This window comes from Diachasma alloeum, unplaced genomic scaffold (assembly GCF_001412515.2).
Source record: "Diachasma alloeum isolate Michigan unplaced genomic scaffold, Dall2.0 Dall_scaffold_00675, whole genome shotgun sequence".
NCBI lineage: Eukaryota > Metazoa > Arthropoda > Insecta > Hymenoptera > Braconidae > Diachasma > Diachasma alloeum.
The window spans coordinates 157,415-181,409 of NW_021680807.1; positions in this window are offsets into that span (position 1 = coordinate 157,415).

A 23,995-nucleotide genomic window follows, 5' to 3' on the forward strand; every position below is an offset into this window, starting at 1 on the left:
CCCCCCAAATTAAGAAGGTTTCCGGATAAGTACTTGAAAATAGTTCTAAGTTGCTTTGGAGGACCTCCAGAGCAGGATCAATATCAACCTTGGGGATAAAATAAAATGTACCAATAATAAAAATCTTATCTTCTATGACAACTTTGGCTATGATGCAATTCTCAGACTTATGAAGTACTTGTGGCTCGTCGAATTTCCTGTTGACCAGAAGGATGATTCCACCACTTGCTCTTCCCTTGGCTGAGTATGACTTCACTGCTGGAGATGAGACAACGTAGAATTCATCAGGAAAAGATGCAGGCAGACGTTTCCAATCATTAAGAAGATGTATTTCGGAGATGCCGATGACTCCATACTTGGTAGGATCGAGGAGTTGAGAGAGGTTTTTGATGCCTTTCAGGTTCCAAACGGTCATCAGAAAACTTCTATTGGAGGACGTTAAGTTTGCATCGGCTCCTGCGCAAGATCTTGAGGAGGGCCAGTGGGGAGGTTCTGAGTCTTCCCGAAAAAACCTCTTGTCCTCGTGGATGTGCTGGCTCTGGCTGAAGGCGTATTAATTTCAATGTATTTGCTGTAGTGGACGTCCCAGGTCCACATCTGACCACCTGAGTTCACTTTGTCGAAGTACAACTTAACGTCTTTATTTTTGAGTTTTTCAGCAGCTGCAAACTCTCTCATTTTAGCTTGCACTTCTCTCTCACGTCTCGTCCGATCACCATCAATAAAAATTTTCATGTTTTTTAGAGTTTCTCTCTTATTTTTGAAGATAGTCACTTTATCTTGAACGTTCCTCAGTTTAACACTCACAAGTTGTCCTCCCTTCCCGAGAAAATGTGACTCCTCCACACAGGGGGCCTTGAGATGAAAGTTTAAGCATAAAAAATCATCGATTTCTTCGGTTGTTGCATTTGGACAAACTCCCGCCTTCTGAAGCCCACGGATGATTATGCTATTGCGGCGAGTAAAACGTTCTTGAGATTCTAGGCTGTTTGAGAGGTCGATCACCTTTTGAAAAACAAAGTCGTTGGAATGCGTTGGTGTGGTCAATGTAGCATTTTTCAGGGCAATCAGACTCTCTTCCAAATTGTCAATACGCTTAGAGTACTCGTTTGATAGTTTAAAGGCCTCGAGTTTCTCCTTGCAGCACTGAATCTCTTTTTCCAAATTGGAGATCTTCTTAGCAGTTCTCTCCTCTGCTTCCTTTGCCTCCTGCTTCATTTTCTCAATTTTAGAATTCATCTCAACTACCTCAGATTTAATGTCAGCATTACCTCTAGCCATCTCAGTTCTCAGGGTTTCATTTCTATCGATGTTAAGTAATTCATTAACTTCTGGACATCCTCAGTGCTCATCTGAGCATTCTTCTTTACAGGGGGAGGGAGACATGGCTGGGGCAGTTGCAAACGTCACTGCATGAGGGGGGGGATTTCTGACGGAAGAACTGTTTGACAAATAGTTGGAAGCTGCTAAGTGGTTGCGATTCGCTGTTTTAGAGACTGAATGTTCTTGAATCAATGGTTTAAAACCACTGGCTTCCAAAGTATTAACTTCCACACTATTTTTTTTGTCCTTTTTAATATTCCCTGAGGAAGAAAATAATTTGTCTACATTTCCCTCCTTATCACAGCGTTTTCTCTTGCCTTGGCTCAAACTAGGCGTAGAAGACTTGTGAAACAGCTGTTTTGTGTTGTCCCTGGGTGTCAGTTGGGCGACAGTCTCTGCTTGAATAGTGTGAGTGGGGGAGTCGAAGCAAGCGATCTTTATCACCGGTAACTGATTCGGAGAATAATTTGGAGGATCAGTGGGTTCAGTCATTAAATCACAGGTGTCACTTAGTGTACCAGTTTCACTTTCATTGACAGGCGTCGTCATCCCCGAGAATCGGGAAAATTTCACATCACAGGATAACCTAGCAGGTTCAATCACAAATGTTTTATGCAAACAAATCACCAGCCTGATGTCCCGCATGCAATTTTAATTGATCAAACAGGAGTAGGCAGTTTCACAATGTATTACTGACACTCAAAACCGTCAAGCTAACTACAAACTACAATCAAACTACAAACTAACGGGAAAAACTTGAACAAAGTGAGGACCCGACAAAACACACAACTTTATCGTATCACATGCCAATATGGCCCCCCTAGTTTTTGTAAGGCTCGATTGATCCAATGGTTCTTGATGAGAACCTGACCAAGTTCTGATGCAGTAGATTGGATCCCAGAAACTGCAGGCGGGTTTAGATCAAATTCTGATCAGATAGACATGATCAGGTGATGTCGGATGAGAACCTAAGTTTTGATTTAGCAGATCGGATCCCAAAAACTGCAGGCGAGTGCAGATGAAGTTCTAATCCGGTAGACATGATCAGGTGATTCCTGATGAGAACCTGACCAAGTTTTGATCCAGTAGATCGGATTCGAAGAACTGCAGGCGGGCTCAGATCAAGTTCTGATCAGGTAAGCATGATCTCACCCTGAGGTCAGGCTGCCTGACCCCAATTTGAACAAATTCGGATTTGATGCATTTGATCGTCATTTGAACGGGATCAAGTGAAGAGAAAATGATCAGATTCAGATCCGATCCACCTGACCTTAATTTTAATGTTTTTTTACATAATTTAATCAACTATTATTATACTATTCAAATTAAATTTTATCAACCCTTATCAATAATTCTTTTCAATCTTTAAAAGGATTATTATACTATAATTTAATTTAATTAGTCAATTTAATTACAGATAGCTCTTCTCAAATTTACAGGGGGGACGGATGATGGTGCCGTAAATACATTTGGATTAGTTACTATTGATAATTATTATTGATACTAACAGATAAGTCATCCGGTTTTCATACATTCGATTTGATCAAGTTCGGATCCATTCGTCCTAAACAAATCCGGATAGGTCAGAGGCGTTATATGCCTGATCAAGACCGGATGCGTCAACTTGATCAAGAACTGACCGGTCTTGAATTTCACTTGAATTTCCACTCGGCATGGTGAAAACTTGACACATTATTCAGCCGGGAAGTGGTAAAACGCTTGCCCAGGTAGAAATCGATGATAGCAAACAAGGCTCATCAAGCCCTGGATCAAGGCTTGGAAATGCTCAATCAGGGCTGGGGCTAAGCCTTGGATCAGCCCTCCTCCGGCCCCTAATCGCGCTCCCTTTAAATAAATTATATTAACGTTTACAGATATTTGTTCAAATAATTTTAGAGTAACCTATGAAAGACTGCGGTCGGACGGCACATCACTATTCAGTAGCGTTGTTGGTGAATCTGATTGTCAATTAATTAACAATGAATGCGGAAAAAATTATTATCATCGTCATTTTCTATTGATTATTCGCCCTGGATTATCACCGCACACCTGGAAATTGAAATACAATGAAATTGAACATTGAAAAAATTCCTCCTGCTGGGGTTCGATCCGGGCTCCTGATCCGTAGTCAAGCGTACCAGACCACCTGTAACTTCTTATGATCATACTTTTTTTTTCTGGTATTAAAACACAACGTGGTTTTATTTTGTTTATTCTTTATTGAAACTCTCAGAACTTGAATAAATGATAGGTCCGATGGATTCATGAGTTTAGAATCAATTGATTCATTAATTGTAGCTAAGGATAGTAATAATTATGCGACCTCGTGCACAAAGGGCTGCTCCAGATCTGATCGGGGCCTAGCTTATATATGATTTGGAAAATTATGGCTATGTTTGCAGGTGATGTTAATGTTTTCACCACTATTAACGAATGGTTATTGATATAGAAATTAAAGAAATTAATCGGAAGTAACTTTAATTTCTAATGCCTCACTGAGCCCTGAATAAGCCTTGACATACTGAGCCTCAATATTCAAAGCATGGAGGAGGCCTGATTTTAACCTCGCCAAACCGAGGCTCGGACTTGGCTTGCTCTGATTGTCAGCCTATATAATCCTACATGGGATGAATTAAAGTTTTGATTAAATTGTCCCATCATCGACTGGGATATTCCTTGCAGACTTTTTTTCGTGACTTCTTTTAAGGGGGAACCCCCCTGAAACTGAAAGGCTGTGGTGGCTCAATGGACCTATTCAGCGACTTTTGATATATCATACCTAGGACATTTAAAATAGCTACTTTTGTCATTCCGCCCATAAGGCGGCACTCCACGGATACTACGGGTCCCCGTATTATCTTTTGCGCGTAAATTTCTTATCTCGAAAGGTTGCAGCAGCACTGTAGACTTTACATCTCACGGTCTCCAAATCTACAGGAATTTCTTCGTTCCAGTAATGGTTTGTGCAATGAAAGAAAAAGTTCATCAAATTCAATTGGGTGATAAAAAAAATCTCTTGCAAACTGCATGGAACACCAACGATTTCAGATGAATTTGAGATAACCCAACAATTAATAATAATCAATAAATTTCCATGAATAAGACTGAATTACTTCCACATAAAAGCGTTGTATCTTTATGTTTTTTCAAAGACAGAAAATTTAAAAATAAATACCAGAAATTAAACCTAGCCCGCATGTTTCAATGAACGCGCGCCTCTTTGGTACTTTCTGCTGGTAATTCGAAATAACAAACTTGCGTAAGAGATGAATCTATTAATTTACCCTCGAGTAGCCCGTAGATGTGCCAAAACACGTGAGTCATTGATTTTCAATCAGCTAAAATTTAAATTCACTCGAAACTAACTTTACACCAGACAAGAGAAATAATATGGATGACGATATGATTGGCTATGTCATATATGGGCAGAATTGATCATTTTTTCAAATGATTGGAATATAACATGAACCGTCTAATTCACCATTCCAAACTGGAGTTACTGATAATTATGCAGAACTCTTGGTGTTGCTACCATATTTTATCTAGGAACATTTTAAGGTATATAGAGATTGAAAAAACATCAACAAATTACTTTAAAGGGTAATAAATATTTAAATGAAAGAAGAAAAATTTGTTTTCTCATATTTTTGTGAAAAATTGACACATTGCTAAAATTATGTAGTTAATAAGATATTGTGTAAATTCAGTGATGAGGCAACTTCATGGATTCAGAAATAATTTAACCTCGTCAATTTATTTAAATAAAAGGAATAACGAAACATATGTTTAAAAAATGAAAATTTTAGTGGTTTGATATTGCCAGAAATATTTTATTGACTCAATGATAGAAAATATTTCTTGTGATACCTGCCTTGAAAGTACACTTTTCGCAGTGGTGTATACTGTTAAAAAATTTCGATTATAATACCCCGAGAGATTCAGAATGATCGGGTATTTTCCGATAACTTCGTTGCATACAAACGAATATGTCAAGTTTCGCAGGTGAAAAAAATCCCGAGCGCTTGCGCGAGGGATTTTTCCTGCGAAACTTGACGCATTCGTTTGTATGCAGGGAGGTTTTGAGCGAAATACCCCGATTCATTTTGAAGCTCGAGGGGGATTCGGCGGATTATTTCCCCCATCACCATTTCGATAAACAGAATCGTGGTATTCGGTGTCATTGTGGTACAATCGACAATTTTTTGTTATTTTGCTTGCCAACGGGAAAATTACCGAACGACGGGATATTACCCAGGTAAGAATTGACGATAGAAACAGGGCTCATCAAGCCCTGGACCAAGGCTCGGAAATGCTCAATCAGGGCTGGGGCTCAGCCTTGGATCACTACTCCTTCAGCCCTAAAATGATAACCTCGTTTCAGGCTTAATCCGCAAGGCTTGAACGAGGCTCGGTGCCAAGGCTTGATTCAAGCCTTGAATTACCACATTTTAAAGGCTCAGTCGAGCTTCGGCTAAATAAACTGGAGTATTGTTTACAGATATTTGTATAAACAATTTCTTATTGCTTCATAACCCTTTTTATGAATTTAGAGTAACCTATGAAAGAGAGTGCGATCGGACCGTACATCACTGTTGCTAAGCATTGTTGGTGATTGTGATTATCAGTTAATTAACAATGAATGGGAAAATTATTATCATCATTAGTTTCTATTAATTATTTATCCTGGATTATTACCGCGCACCTGGAAATTGAAATACAATGAAATCAAACATTTAAAAATTTGCTCCTCTGCTGGGGTTCGATCCGGGATCCTTCTAATCCGTAGACAAGCGCGCTATCCACTGGGCTACTTGCGAGTTCTTAGGATGATACATTTTTTTCGGGTATAAAAATTCAACTTGTGTTAGTATTAGTTTGTTATTTTGTTGATATCCTAATTAAACTTCCTGAACTTGAATAAATGATAGGTCCGATGGATTTATGAATTCAGAATCGATTGATTAATTAATTATAGATAAGGATAATAATAATTATGTAGCCTCATGCACAAAGGGCTGCTCTAGGCCTGGTCTGGGGGTAGCTTAGATAAATTGGCGGAAAATTATAGCTATGTTTGTAGATGATGATAATGTTTTCACCACCATTAGCTAATGAGTATTGATATAAAAATTGAAGAAATTTATCGAAAGTAACTTTAATGTTCGAGGCTTTGCTGAGCCCTGAATAAGCCTTGACGTACTGAGCCTGAATACTGAAAGCCTGGACTAGGCCTGAATTCAGCCTCGCCAATGGCCCCTTTAATCATCCTCATTTGAAGCTCAAGTGAACGATGAAACCAAGCCTATCCCAGGCCTGAATAACTGAGCCTCGCCAACCCTGGGCTCATACAGGTTTGTTCTCATCGTCAGCCTATGTAATTCTTACCTGGGTATCGATATAATTCGCTTCTGATTGGTCCACGGGACGTCGAATACCGCGATTCTATTGTTCGGAAGGGTGATGGGGGAAATAATCAGTTATAGTACCCCGAGACCTTCAAAATTATAGGAATATTTCCCGATAGCTTCGTGGCAAACAAATGAAAGTGTCAAGTTTTGCAGGCTAAAAATCGTGAGTGCGCAGCAGCGATTTTTGGTTCGTGTAGTCTATTACCTGAAACAGGCAGAATCTCGGCATGAATCACTCAGTTTTTCGGTTTGACTCAAGCCGATTTTTCAGCTTGATTCAGACCGATGTCGGCTTGACACGTTTCTACTTAAAATAAACCACTTTTTGACCTATCAGACCTGGAATCTGGATTGGTGTAGTCCGAGTCACTCGGTTTGAATCTAGCCAAAAATCGGCCAGAATCAAGCCGACATCGACTTGAATCAGTACTTTTCTTTTGGGTGTGAGTCAACTATAGTTTAATCGGTAAATTAATTCAATAGTGAATAATTATAATGATTACATTATATTAACCCGATAAAATTTTTCATCTCCGATTTTTATTCTTTGCTATTTTTTTTATGTATTCTATCAAAATGTAAGGATAGAAATTGAATTGATGGGTATTCTTTCATTATTTGAAAAAATATATCAATTTTAAAACTTTCCGGAGACATTGAAAAATCGAAATTTTTATTTTTTAGCTGATCACGTATGTTTTTTTTCACTTTCTTTGATTGAAATTAGATCATAGAAAGGGAACGTATTGATATTTTTTTGTCATCTAAAAAAAATCAGTTTTGAAATTTTTCAGAAAAATAAAAAATCGCTTTTTTTTATTTTCTTGCTGATTATCTCTACCTCGATTTTTCTCATTTCCTCTCAATTACATCAGATCATGAAAACGAAAAATATTAATCTTCCTACATTATTGAAGGAAAAAACTCAATTGGAACATTTTTCGGAGACATTGCACAATTGATATTTTGATTTTCTTGCTGATCATCTTTCTTTGCATTTTCCTTATTCCGTGCCATTGATATGAGACTAAAGAGATGGAAAGTTTGCATATCCGTTGACATTTTCAAAAAATTGGTACGTCTTGATTTAACCCTCGATCGGTCGCGTCATGGCACGAGCGCCGTCATTTTTCTTATTTTCGTGATATACACTAAAATATTATGAATTACAAAATGGATATTTAGAAATGCCTCAATTAATATGTCCTCTTCGCAGAGAACACAGTTTTATGTTTTTTCATTCACCGAATATTTATTTATTCATTTTTTAATGGAGTGCAGCTGGAGAAAATCAACTCAGCGCTCGTGGTGCGACCAGTTACGTAGTGGAATTCTGCCGAGGGACGTTGTCAGTCCTCGTGTTGTTTCCAACTGACGTATGGAAATGGCGGGTGGACCCGCCGGTGCTGAACTGTGATATTGTTATAGGCGTATTTGATAGAAAATAAATACAGTTAATTATGAAAAATGAATTATTCTGCAATGGGAATTTCTTGTGGAAGTTTTTCATGAATTTTCCGTGAAAAATGAATATAAATTGCGATAAAAAAATTGCAGTTGGCGGTTTGTCTGATGTGAACTTTTATGAGTGAATAAAATGAGAAATAAAATTGATTTTATAAATTGAAAATAATTTTGGATGGTTTTTTGATTCATATGACTATTCGCTCAACTTTCTTGTGAATATTCCAGGAGAGGAACTGGCAGGAGGATTACTGATGAGAGGTTAGATGGAGAACGATTGGCGAGAGAAGTAGTGTTAAATGTTAGTCTATGGCTGTTCAGGTTTATTTCTGTGCAAATATTTTATTGCATATTTTGTGATTGTCAATTGTGAGAACCAATAAGATGAAAAAATGGAAAAAAAAATTCACTTCACCAGAAACTTCGTTCTGTTCAGTGGGTTTTTTTTCAGCCTGGTAACGATTTCCTCTCAATTATGAAGTCTCTCAATTACTCTGGATGTCTCTTGACCTATGCCTTCATCCTATCATTTTTGTATATTATCTACGAATACAACGAAAGTGGCTATATTCTTTCTGTTGACAAAGAAATCATAATATCAATTTCCAAGCTTATTTGTTCTCTCCAGGCATGAGATTACGTGCTTGATTCCAACAGAATATTTGAAAAAAACGAGGAAGACACCGGAAGTTGCACTTTTTTTTGTAGCTTTCACTCTAGTCCATGAAAAATATTTTCACAAAAATCCCCTTACCTCCCGTAAATTCGACGGCTCTCACCGAAAAACTCGGGTTCAAGTAAACATAACTCATCTCATTTTGGTGCTTCACTCAGTATTCTTTAGTACCTATTTGTGAGATTATTTATTTATTCATTTATTTCGGAGCACTGAAAATTTCTCATCTGTTGATAATTCCCAAGAAGTAATTTATGCTGAAAAATACTTTAATTAGATGAAAAATGATCGTGAAACTTTCTAGTTTACTGTTCCTCAGATTTATATAAAATAAAAAGAATCCTGAGCAAAATTATATCATTCATACATTCTTTCCAGATTTGAAAATAGCAACAAATTGTAATTGGTTACCCACTCCAGAGGAATTGGAAGGAATCGATTCTTTGGGTGATAGGGAAGATAGTGATTATTTGGATGCAGATCCCGAGGAAATTTCCGATGAAGAATCAGATATAGACAGTTGCATAGATGATGAAGAGGATTGTGATTTTTTTTCCTTGGGTAAAATAAATCAACGAAGTGGGCAAAATCACCACCTGCTGAAGGATGAAAAAGGACTCAGAATATCTTCACCGAGGTAGCTGGTGTGAGAGGATCAGTGCGTGATTGTTCAACAGAATTGGAGCGCTGGGAGCTCTATTCTACAGAAGAATTTGAGGGGATATTAGATTTGGTGGATGAAATAATTAATAAACCCTCATTAACTGAATTAGATTTATTGCTTAGAATAAATGGCGTGACTGGGAGCGCGAGAATATCAACGTGAATAATCCTACATGGGAACAACTCGGGAGAGCGATGCGCGACGAATGAGTGGCGCAAGCGTATCGTACTCCTAACAGTGAGAGAACACGGTAACTGCCGAACGCCCGCGCAAGCACTGTCCATCGGTGAATGTCCATAAACAGACTTGCGCGGCAAAATTAGAATTTGTGAATCTCCACATCACTCCCCTTTCTTCAAAAAAAAAACGAAGTGTAAAAAAACAATAAAAATTGAACAATATCATCTTACATACTAACGAAAAACTCAAGGTATTTCATGAGAAATATAAAAGGGAGCGAGATTGTCTTGAGACCAACGTACGAGAAATTAGAGACGTCTTTGATATTCTGTATATGAGTGGGAGTCTGAAGATGGCTCACACGAGTGTATTCAACATGTGGGCTAAGGATGGTACTGCTCCAGATTTTTTCCGCAGCCTGATAAGTGGTAATCGTTTTTCATTGCTGCTGAGAGCTTTGAGATTCGATGATTCTGAAGACAGAGAGGAGAGGGAACGAATTGATAAACTAGCACCAATACGTGAGATCTTTGCGACAATCAACGATCGATTTTTAGAACTCTATTGCTTGGATGATTATTATAATATTGTGCGTATTTTAATTCTACGAGCTTTGAATTGGGTACTGCGGAACGCTTTGACAACATCGCACTCAAAATACACGGACGGCGTAGCGCTCAGCACGCGACTAGACAGGTTCGGTGGAGAGGTGCGACGGCTCGAGGGTTAAGGAAAAGAAAAAAATTATGATCAATTGCAAAATTTTATGGGTACATAGAAAAATGTCAACAGATAGACATTAGAAAGAGTAGGTGTATATCTTAAAAGTAACGCATTCAGTCATGGTCAACTATACATAGTATTGTCAAAAGTGAGGGCAAGTGAAAAATTGAAAATATGCATGACTGAAGGAGGTAGAGTAAAAAAAAGAAAAAGATGGAAATAGTTATATGAAAAATGTAGTAGATAAATAAATTTTTGAACAATGATGTAATTGTGAAAAATGTATAGATCATCATCCGAAAAAAAGTATCAATACTCTTCTTATTATTTAACATAAATATCTCTTTATTTGAAAATGAGGAAAACTGTTCCCACAATTTGTATATTACAATAGGAATAGAATGCAATAAATTTAATTTAATCTAATCGCAAAGAAAAATTGGAAATGAAACAATAAAATGAATTAATATAATATAATATAATCTAGTAATTATAGCAATGATGATGAATTTTGAATGACGATTGTTCTTTTCCTCGTACTAATTAGCAAATAACATCTGATTTCAATCCTTACGATGCCACCTTTACCATTTTATCATACGATTACACCCCTAAAATTTTTCCCTCAATATTCCACCCTTATGTTTCAACTCTCACGGTGTTGTTGGTTGCCCTTACGATTTTCTCCTCCTTTCCCGTGATTAAGATTTAACCATTGCAATTTTACTATTGAGATTTTCCCCATATGATTTTATCCGTACGATGATGAGATTCCATTCTTATCACTTTATCCTTACGACTAAACCCTCACAATTACACCAATGGGTAGAGCCCAATGACCAACTCCACCCGCTTCTGCCCCGAAAGTGGCCGCAGTCCTCAGGGATGGCCAAACCTCAGACCAAGCCTGGGCGCCAAGACTTGGCAAGCCCAGGCTTGTGCCGCACTTGGCGAGTTTGTCCAACACTGGCATTTTCTACCTCGGATAAGGTGCTTTTTCCCGCATGGTGTGCGTAAAGTTCAAAGGTCGCAAATAACGCGACTTCTCATCGAGTTTCTCGTGCTTCACTTTACACAAGTAGTATAGCTAGGCCGGTTCTGGATCAAAGCTCCTCGCCGCCACCAGGCGGCGCCACCGTCGCGGAATTTTCTAGAGGGATGAAGTCATCGATGAGTCACCTCATCATTTCGGGGGCGTGGTGGAGGTACTTCCTGAGTCCTGGGAGAACTGTCCTGTTGGGACTTGTATAAAATATACTGACCTATTGCAACTTGCATGAAATCGGATATTGGCGCCACAAGCTGTGGAAGGTTCGAGACGGATGACGTCATCGATAAGTTATCGACTCGCATGGTGGGGAACCCTCCTGGTGGAACTTGTATGCAATATAATACTATGAAAACCTGTGGATAGATGGATAAAATTGGATATTGCCCCCACAATCGCGGAAATTTCGAGATGAATGACGTCATCGATGAGTCATCGACTCGCACGGTGGGGGAACTCCCCGTAAGTCCTAAACATGTGAAAATATTTAACAACATTTGCAAACATTTGACAACATTTTGAAACATTCTGCAAACATTTGCAAACATTCTGCAAACATTTTGCAAACATTCCACAACATTTTCAAAGATTCTGCAAATATTTGACAACATTTGCAAACATTTGGAAACATTTGCAAACATTCTACAAACATTGGAAAACATTGGAAAACATTTGCAAACATTCTGCAAACATTGAACGACATTTACAAACATATGCAAACACGTGCAAATATGTGAAAACAATGGTCGAATATTTTCAAGATGAATGATATCGGTGAGTCACTCAGACCGATAACTGATCGATGTGTGAGGTGGGGGTTTCCCGTAAGTCCTGCTGAGACTTGTACATTCGAGAAGGATGACGTCATCGATGAGTCATCGCGCGGTGGGCGATATCCCATGTTTATTGTTAGGACTTGATTGAAATATATTGACTGGTCGAAACTCGCATATTGTAATGAGTCATTGCTGTCTTGGAATAAAAATTATGTCATACTTTTTCGCGAATATTCGAGAATGTTCCATGATGGATTAAATCGGGGTGGGGTAAGGGGGGTGAGTTGCTATAAAATCAACCGACTCCACTGGATTCAGCTTCAAACACAAAATTGATTTGCTACCATCACGATCTGCGGTTTTAGTGTGTTATTACAATGTTGATATTGGATGTTCAAGGTTTTCAATACCGAACTCAGAAATTTATCGTAAAAGAACTGACAGTTCAAGCAGTTGGAAAAAATGAGTGTGCTTGTCTGGACCACCATGGAATTGCATAGGAAACTGGATCCATACCATATGATGAGGTTCAAAATACGATTACACAAATTACAGAAAGAGTAACAATTATCTTCGTGAATGGACTGCAAAAGAAACAATGGTTACAATGTTCCAGTGATAAGGTGATAATCGACTTGAATGATTTGGGGTGCTCAAAGGCAAAAGATATAATTACCCGCAGATGTTGGAATCACCGAGAGCACAGTCTCATTGAGAATTACACCTATGCATTCGAAAATTGTGAAAAGTTGATGAAATGGTACACGAAGTACTTCGATTCGACTTTGGATTCAACCACCGCCGTCTTCAATTGGATACGGGATATGCAAATGCTGCCAATAGATTCTACACATTTCCTGAAGAGATTTCTCTTCAAATTTGCATGGCAACACATTGACGAATTATAGCAGACGCTGACAGAGAGGTTGAAAAATATGAGCGAAATTAACGAGTACCGCCGATGTTATCAACATCGTCCAACTTCGATTCATGGAGACGTTGTGGATGGACCTGTACCACTCATAAAGAATTGTCTCGTTTGTCAATTATCAGATTGGATAATTTTTTCATAATAATTAGAAGTGATTATTGATACCTTTATATTCCATACAATGTTTAATATGTATTCGTGAACAAAATAAAAAATAAATGAATAGTAAAAAATATGATGAACTCGCCTTTATATTTTTCAACTTTTTAAAATTGATGTCTAAAAAATCTAATGGGGTTTGCACCCGCAATTCAAATATACACCTGGAAGACTGTGATGTTTTCCATCTTTTCCCCAAAAGATTATTCATCATCATAATAATTATTTTATTATTATAAGATCAAGAATATAATGGATGCTTATTTTCATCAATGGGCAGAGGGATAATTTGATGGGGAGGATTTAAATCGAAGAATAAATTATTCAAACAGAGAACAACATGAGATTTCGTTATAGGAATTTATTGACATTGATTATCTTTATAATTGCTCGTCAATTTAAGGTCTCGCCATACAAAAACTCATTTAGTTTGATTGATTCTCGCTTCAGATTTCGATGAAGTTGAAGAGCATCCCCTTACCAAGATATTTGAGTTTGATTTTCTTCTCTGAAACAGCATTCTGCAACTTCTCATAGAGAGCATCATCATTCAGGATCACTTTCACTACCCACTCTGATAAGAAGACTGTGAATTTGTCAGTGGTGGTGATGACGATGCTTGGTCCGAACTTGGTTGGCACTTTCCTAACTGTGATGGAATACAATCATGTTAGGGTCCAACTCAATCATCTTCTTCGTTGGCAAGTAACTCTTGCATGCAACATCGTTAATTGAAGAGAAATCCATTATATCAGTATAACTAAAAAAATCAAGCAGAATGGTATTAGTAACATGATTGTCTGTTTTTCATCGCAATATTGATACTACATGTATGAAAATTTACTTACTGCTACAGTTAGTTTGAAGATAGAAGTACTTCTTCTCAAGATTCTTTTTTCCCAACTAAATACGTTGGAAGTGAGCGATGAACTGCTCTCGAAATCTTTCTGCGGTTTATATATGCTAGTCTTATCAAAGTATGACGTCATTCCACTCTAGAATCTTCGAGAAGACTCTTGCGCCATCTGGAGACTTCTCGAATTACATTGAGGGTATTCTTGGTGATGAATCATCGAAGAAATGACTCATCCCCTTATCAAATATGACATCATCCCACTCCAGAATCTTCGAGAAGGCTCGAGCGCCATCTGGAGACTTCTCGAATTACATTGAGGGTATTCTTGGTGATGAATCATCGAAGAAATGACTCATCCCCTTATCAAATATGACATCATCCCACTCCAGAATCTTCGAGAAGGCTCGAGCGCCATCTGGAGACTTCTCGAATTACATTGAGGGTATTCTTGGTGATGAATCATCGAAGAAATGACTCATCCCCTTATCAAATATGACATCATCCCACTCCAGAATCTTCGAGAAGGCTCGAGCGCCATCTGGAGACTTCTCGAATTACATTGAGGGTATTCTTGGTGATGAATCATCGAAGAAATGACTCATCCCCTTATCAAATATGACATCATCCCACTCCAGAATCTTCGAGAAGGCTCGAGCGCCATCTGGAGACTTCTCGAATTACATTGAGGGTATTCTTGGTGATGAATCATCGAAGAAATGACTCATCCCCTTATCAAATATGACATCATCCCACTCCAGAATCTTCGAGAAGGCTCGAGCGCCATCTGGAGACTTCTCGAATTACATTGAGGGTATTCTTGGTGATGAATCATCGAAGAAATGACTCATCCCCTTATCAAATATGACATCATCCCACTCCAGAATCTTCGAGAAGGCTCGAGCGCCATCTGGAGACTTCTCGAATTACATTGAGGGTATTCTTGGTGATGAATCATCGAAGAAATGACTCATCCCCTTATCAAATATGACATCATCCCACTCCAGAATCTTCGAGAAGGCTCGAGCGCCATCTGGAGACTTCTCGAATTACATTGAGGGTATTCTTGGTGATGAATCATCGAAGAAATGACTCATCCCCTTATCAAATATGACATCATCCCACTCCAGAATCTTCGAGAAGGCTCGAGCGCCATCTGGAGACTTCAGAAGTGATATCGTGTTGAAATATAGCGCCCTACGCCAGTTTCCCTCTTTACCGACAGTGTGGCAGACTGTATCGCCACGGCGCCGTTGCGCCTCTCAATGATATACTCGTACTATGCACCACTTGTGCCTCGACCGTTGTCGCGTTACGTTGCTGAATAAAGCTTAATTACTTTGACGATTATAAAACTGTGTTTAATCATTATTTCTATCCCTAATAACCCTTCAGGTTATGGGCCGAACACACTTCAACTGTGCGTGATTAAAATTGATCATAAATAAAAGGATTGGAAGCGATAAATCGGAAATTCCAAAAAGGACGCTATCGGGCGGCCGGGCACGTGTCCGGGTGGATCACACGCGTTCGTGCAAATCACAAGGAACATCCAAAAGAGAAAAATATCGAGGCGAGCTGGGGAGTGACTTCAAAAGGAAAGGAAAATGGAAAGTAATAAGAGGAAAAGTAAGTACTGAAAAATACATCTAAAAAGTGCAGTGAATTGGCGAGACCGAGAGATAGAGGGGATCAAAATGGCGGCTGGAAATTAATTGTCCACGACGCCGACCTGAAATCGAGAATTTTAGATTAAAAAGAATTAATAAAGAAATCCCATTAAATTCACAAAAATCACTGAAAAGCATAAAATATCGTTTGTCATAAATAAAATCAAATTTAAAGCAAAACAAAAGAAGAAAACCAAGTGACGCCGAGACAATAGTTTCTCGGCGGGGAAGGCAAGCACAGGCTTCAACAGGCTTCAACAAGTAGACGCAACGGGTGGATTGCGCGTGCAGCCGGGGTACGTCTGAGAGAGAGGGACGACTGCAGTCCCACACACATTGTTCGAGCAAGGCGAGAACAATAAGAAATAGAAAGAAAAATAAAAATTAGTGTGTTTTTATCTTGAATAAAGAGAAACATGTCCTACAACAAATTACAGACGCGAGTAAAGCAATTCGTGAAAAGCATAAGCTAATAAAATTGGGTAGAGAAGACACCGAAAAAACTCAGAATGAAGTTTTCAAACCAGTAGTTACTCCATTGCAAAAACTAGTGGATCAAACTGCTAATGCTGAAATTCCTCAGAAAATAACGAAATTGAAGAAGCACAAAGTTCTCGAATCATCTACCTCACGGAAACGAGTAATAAAAACAGATGATTCTGACATCCCGATCAAGATCCCATGAATTGAAGAAACTGATGATTCAAACATCTTGAGAGGACCACCGACAGGATCAGAGTTGGATACGACTGTTACCATTCCATCATTTTCTGGTATGGAAATTGAAAATATTGACTATGAAGGTGATGCTTCTGATTCTATAGGAGATGGAGATGTGCATAATCTATCACAAGAATATCTACAATTATTTGATACTTCGGGTGGAAATAGAAAGTTTGACTTGAAAACGGGGATCCGTAAATATAGAGGTAATTCGGTGATTGGGATGGCACTGATTGAATTTGAAAAAGAGACGATCATAATTGGTGGAGAAAAATATGATCAAACTCCAGGACTTCTCGAAATACTGTTCAAAAAAGAACCCGATATGGAGAAAATTACAGATAGTGATAAGAGAGCATTCACAAAAATCGTTAAGACCACACATCTCAATAGAAAATACTTCAATCTGATGAAAGGCGTAAGGCGACACAACGGAGAAAAGTTTGTAAATTTCATGATAAAGTCTCCTCGTGGGAAAGGATTCTTAAATCAAATGATTGCGAAGAGGGAGCGTAATATTGATTATGTGTACTGGGATGATCCCAATGAGCTGGTGGATCGACTCCGATTGTTGTATGCGTCTCAAGCGGCGGGTAACAATAGTCATAATAATGAAATAATTTCAATCATTGAGGAACTGCGGGAGGCTAATTTGATATATTAGGAGTGAATAGATCATAAATATATCAGTTACAAAATGAGCGTTGACGTGTTTGGACGACGTTTGAATCCTACTGGATCTGGGTCTCGAAATATTCAAGGACCCCCCCGTCGAGGCTTCAAACTCACAGCAGACGGGCAGTTTGATATGAAAAACAAGCGATTATGTCATATTGCTGATGCAGTCGGAGATAATGATGCAGTTTCCATGAAAGTTCTCAAGCGGACAATTGAAAATTTTAAGATTGACCCACTATAAAAGCTCATGACAGAGAACCTCACACTCATTCAAGCAATACATGAGAGGCTGAAAACATTAGAGAAACTGAAAACATTAGATGATCCAGGTAGGGATTATTATTCAGTAGTCGATTTGAATGATGATGTTAGTACAACAACTGCACCAGAATTTTCGAATAGTGGAAAAGGAGTGAAACGTGTTAAGAGATGTTCCAAAATGCTGGCTGAGAATGGAGGTGAAAAACCCAGGAAGAAAAGAAACTTTCAAGACGGAAAAGGAAGCTCTAGTTGAAGAACTCCACAGACCTGCACGTAGAAACTATCCCAGACGTCGAGTTGAGATACGAGGTCTCAATGAAAATTGGCAAGTCGATCTTGTGGATATGTCAACATATGCTAAGGAAAATGATGGTCATAAATTCTTACTCGCAGTTATTGACATTTTTTCAAAATTTGCGTGGGCAGTACCCATTAAAACAAAAAGTGTGATAGATGTAACAAAAGCTATGGAATCTGAACTCAAACAAGGTCGCATACCTCAGAAGCTACATTGTTACATCGTAACATCTGCGAAGGTTTGAGGCCGCGTTCACATGCTGGCAACAAGCGGTGTCAGCACCTTACGGGCGCTGTTTTCGCTAGTATGTGCCCGCATACACCATCGAGAGAAGGTGCTTGTTAGGTGCTACTGTTTGTCGCCTACCTGTAGCCATCGGCGCGGGCACATACTAGCGAAAACAGCGCCCGTAAGGTGCTGACACCGCTTGTCGCCAGCATGTGAACGCGGCCTCAAACCTTCGCAGGTGTTACGATGTAACAATGTAGCTTCTGAGGTATGCGACCTTGTTTGAGTACAGATTCCATAGCTTTTGTTACATCTATCACACTTTATGTTTTAATGGGTACTGCCCACGCAAATTTTGAAAAAATGTCAATAACTGCGAGTAAGAATTTATGACCATCATTTTCCTTAGCATATGTTGAAATATCCACAAGATCGACTTGCCAATTTTCATTGAGACCTCGTATCTCAACTCGACGTCTGGGATAGTTTCTACGTGCAGGTCTGTGGAGTTCTTCAACTAGAGCTTCCTTTTCCGTCTTGAACGTTTCTTTTCTTCCTGGGTTTTTCACCTCCATTCTCAGCCAGCATTTTGGAACATCTCTTAACACGTTTCACTCCTTTTCCACTATTCGAAAATTCTGGTGCAGTTGTTGTACTAACATCATCATTCAAATCGACTACTGAATAATAATCCCTACCTGGATCATCTAATGTTTTCAGTTTCTCTAATGTTTTCAGCCTCTCATGTATTGCTTGAATGAGTGTGAGGTTCTCTGTCATGAGCTTTTATAGTGGGTCAATCTTAAAATTTCCAATTGTCCGCTTGAGAACTTTCATGGAAACTGCATCATTATCTTCGACTGCATCAGCAATATGACATAATCGCTTGTTTTTCATATCAAACTGCCCGTCTGCTGTGAGTTTGAAGCCTCGACCGGGGGGGCCTTGAATATTTCGAGACCCAGATCCAGTAGGATTCAAACGTCGTCCAAACACGTCAACGCTCATTTTGTAACTGATATATTTATGATCTATACACTCCTAATATATCAAATTAGCCTCCCGCAGTTCCTCAATGATTGAAATTATTTCATTATTATGACTATTGTTACCAGCCGCTTGAGACGCATACAACAATCGGAGTCGATCCACCAGCTCATTGGGATCATCCCAGTACACATAATCAATATTACGCTCCCTCTTCGCAATCATTTGATTTAAAAATCCTTTCCCACGAGGAGACTTTATCATGAAATTTACAAACTTTTCTCCATTGTGTCGCCTTACGCCTTTCGTTAGATTGAAGTATTTTCTATTGAGATGTGTGGTCTTAACGATTTTTGTGAATGCTCTCTTATCACTATCTGTAATTTTCTCCATATCGGGTTCTTTTTTGAACAGTATTTCGAAAAGTCCTGGAGTTTGATCATATTTTTCTCCACCAATTATGATCGTCTCTTTTTCAAATTCAATCAGTGTCATCCCAATCACCGAATTACCTCTATATTCACGGATCCCCGTTTTCAAGTCAAACTTTCTATTTCCACCCGAAGTATCAAATAATTGTAGATATTCTTGTGATAGATTATGCACATCTCCATCTCCTATAGAATCAGAAGCATCACCTTCATAGTCAATATTTTCAATTTCCATACCAGAAAATGATGGAATGGTAGCAGTCGTATCCAACTCTGATCCTGTCGGTGGTCCTCTCAAGATGTTTGAATCATCAGTTTCTTCAATTCATGGGATCTTGATCGGGATGTCAGAATCATCTGTTTTTATTACTCGTTTCCGTGAGGTAGATGATTCGAGAACTTTGTGCTTCTTCAATTTCGTTATTTTCTGAGGAATTTCAGCATTAGCAGTTTGATCCACTAGTTTTTGCAATGGAGTAACTACTGGTTTGAAAACTTCATTCTGAGTTTTTTCGGTGTCTTCTCTACCCAATTTTATTAGCTTATGCTTTTCACGAATTGCTTTACTCGCGTCTGTAATTTGTTGTAGGACATGTTTCTCTTTATTCAAGATAGAACTTGCTATGTTGCAGCTCTGGATGTGACTGCTTGGAAAAATCATATGCATTATATATTTATAAAACAATCAAATCCTCTTCGATAACGACCATCATTGTGTTCTTTATCCTTGTCGATTACTAAGAAGCTGTATTTATCAGCATTTCAACATGAGCAACATATATCTTTGAATTGATTGTAGGGCATATCTGTATTGACATGATCTTCATAAATATGTTGCAGATTCTTATCATCTTGCTTGAATAAGATGAATAAATTTGCATTATTACGCACAAGATGTTTTGGGATACGTGTATATGTCTAACAAAGATAGAAACAATCAACATTTTGGTGTCGTCCCATACAAAAAAATGCGCCCATATTATCTTGTATTTCACATGCAACATCATCAAAGATGAAAATAGAATTAGGATGTCCATCTTCCGGTTTTATCACTTCTTCATACTCGTTGAGTGGAAAATATCTGATCGTGTTTGTTGCTTCTAGAACTTTTTTCAGGAACTCATATTTCGGTTGATTCAAGAATGTCGAATACACATAAACATTTCCGAATCTGGAACCATTCGGATGTATGATAAGCGCCAATAATGCATTTGTTTTGCCACAGTTAGAAGGTCCGCAAAAAATGGCACGTACTGTATTCGGTAATAACTCCCCATGACGTTTCTCTTTCATCCTATCATCCGCATTCTGTACTACTTCATCGAAATTCAAAATTGGTAACCTCACTTCCTGTTCTGCAAACTTCATCCTTGATGAGTATTACTCATGACTTCCACTGTTCGACTGAGATGAAAACGGATAAATAGTGGGTATATATAGTTTTCATATTCAGTTGAGTATGAGCCATGAAAATAAGAGGATGTAAGAAGAGTGGAAGGGGTGTGTTCAATAAAATACTCAACAAATTACCCATCGAACTCCATATCCCCGGTTATCAATATTGTGGACCAGGAACAAAGCTGTCAGAACGATTAGCTCACGGTGATCCTGACATTAATCTTTTACATAAAGCGTGTAAGGAACACGATATCACATACTCAAAAAATCGAGAGAATCTTTCAGCTAGATATAGTGCTGATAAAACATTAGAAGAGAGAGCATGAAGACGTGTATTATCGAAAGAGGCAGGTGTGAGTGAGAAAGTTGCTGCTTGGGCAGTAGCTAATGGTATGAAAGTTAAAACAAGCTTGGGTTTTGGATTGAAGAAGAAAAAAGTGGGGAGAAAAACTACAAAACGCAGGAAAAATCTGGTGAATAAAAAGAAAACATGTGGTGTTGCGCAGAAACAAGTCGCTCTCAGAAAAATAATCATAGAAGCGAAACAATCGATGTGCCCTGGGGATGCAATCAAGTCAGCTCTTCAAGCTGCCCGGGATGTTGTCCGAAAAGTTGGTGGAAAACGTTCCGTAAAATCCCGAAGAATATTATCAGTACCCGGAAAAATTGGTGAAGTACTACCGTTCTTGATTCCCTTATTTGCTGGTTTAGGTGCCACGGGAGCTTTAGCTGGCGGCGCCGCAGAAATTGCAGAAGCTGTGAACGATGCAAAAGCAGCTAAGCACTATCTTGAGGAGAGTAAACGCCGCAATCAGGCTGTGGAAGCAATCGCTATAGGCAATGGACTGTATTTGAAGTCCTATAAAACAGGATTAGGACTCTATTTAAAACCAAAAAACTGATAAAGCTACCACACCGGGCCCTCAGTGATGCTGATATCATCAAGTTCTCCAAACTCATGAAAATTCCGTATTTTCGAGGGGTTTATATGAGAAATGCATTGCCTCTAAATGGACCATGGAAAAATGAATCAGTTATAGTGAATTTAGATGATAGAGATGGTCCCGGCACTCACTGGGTGGCATATAAGAAACGGAACAATGGAATTATTCATTTTGATAGTTTTGGGAATTTANCATTTCGCTCTTTTGTTTAACGGAATTTGTTACGATTTTCCTCGTGAATTTTGGGTTTTGGTGGCAAACTATAGTTCAGCCGCAGGAGCTATAGTGTAAGAGCNCCGTATTTTCGAGGGGTTTATATGAGAAATGCATTGCCTCTAAATGGACCATGGAAAAATGAATCAGTTATAGTGAATTTAGATGATAGAGATGGTCCCGGCACTCACTGGGTGGCATATAAGAAACGGAACAATGGAATTATTCATTTTGATAGTTTTGGGAATTTACAACCACCGAAAGAATTGATGAATTATTTCGGTGTTGGTAGCCTTGTTAAATACAATCACCAGAAATATCAAGAATATGACACTATTATATCTAGTCATCTATGCCTCAAATTTCTCAATGAGCAGTTATAAATATCGCTCACACTGATGTATAAAGTTATTTCACAGCTGACAACCATGAGTGAGNCAGGCCATGGCCCGTAAATCGTGAAATCGGGGCTAGTTTTTACTTACCGGCCCATAGCCTGGTAAATCCCACTTACGGGTTCTAAAACACACCACGAAAACCGACAACGCCACGCCACNCGGGTACGTCTTCCATTTTGGAAGCGAATTATTTTCCCCCCATTGAATTACCCCCTGATCATCACTATTGTGTGGCTCTTGTTGAATTATTGACATTCAATTCGATTACAAATATCACAGAAAGGAATAATAAATTCTACTACTTTGATAATGAGAAGAAGTATACGATCAACATTCCACTAGGCAGTTATGAGATTGAAGATATTCAGAATTATTTGTGAAAGGTTCTGCAAACAAGAGGAGTTGCGATCAGCTTCNACGCCACTTAACGGGCATGAATGACAAAAAGAAAGTTCACATCATCCATGTTTCGGTAACGCCACTTAACGGGCATGAATGACAAAANAAGAGGAGTTGCGATCAGCTTCAAACCCAATAACAATACTTTGTGCAGTGAAATCAAAAGTGATCATACAATTAATTTTGAATCCTCTGATTCAATTGGTAGACAACTCGGATTCAATAATAGGATCTTATCACCTGTTAAAACCCATGTATCTAATTTGCCAATCAGTATTCTTAAGGGGAATTCTATGTATGTGGAGTGTAACATCACTGGAGGTGCGTATGTTANACCGTGCCACCAGGATATAAGATCGTTGAAGTCCCAAAAAATCTCATTTATCTACCAATCGTCGTTCAAGCAATAGATCATCTCCACCTGAAATTAGTGGACCAAGACGGTGAATTATTGGATTTCCGAGGAGAAATAATAACAATAAGACTTCACATCAAACAGACCTAATGGGTATCGTTTTCCACACGAAGATCGGGAAGAGTTATAAAAAGGAGTCATCTCCCCAAAGGATGAGCAGTCGTCAAAGACCTAGCAAACCGTTAACACGTGAGAGCATCCAGTTCCTCAAGAGTTTAATTTTGAGACCTCGAGTGTGAATTCTATCATAAAAATGAAAGACATCTTGAAAATGCAAAAATCTATCATCTTCGATGAGTCGGTATCTCACTACGAGATACATACACATCAATCTTTCGGCGCATCAACGTATGGTAATAATGATGAAATCTCAATTAGTGTGCAACATCAAGATTTATGTTTATTACCTAGTAAAAGTCATTTACATATTTATGGTCGATTGACCACTGACAATGGGACAACACCAACACAGAGAACAAAACTCGTGAGTAATGCCATTTGTCATTTGTTCGAGGAAATTCGGTATGAGCTTAATGGAACAGAGATTGATCGAGCAAAAAATGTGGGTTTAACGAGTCTCATGAAAAACTACGTTTCTCAAAGTCCTAACCAATGGTTCCTAATGGAGAAGGCTGGCTGGCTCAGGAATAATAGTATGGATAGTAATGAGACAATCACTGATAACGCAGGATATTTCGATATCTCCATACCATTAAGCCTCCTACTTGGCTTTGCCGAAGATTATCA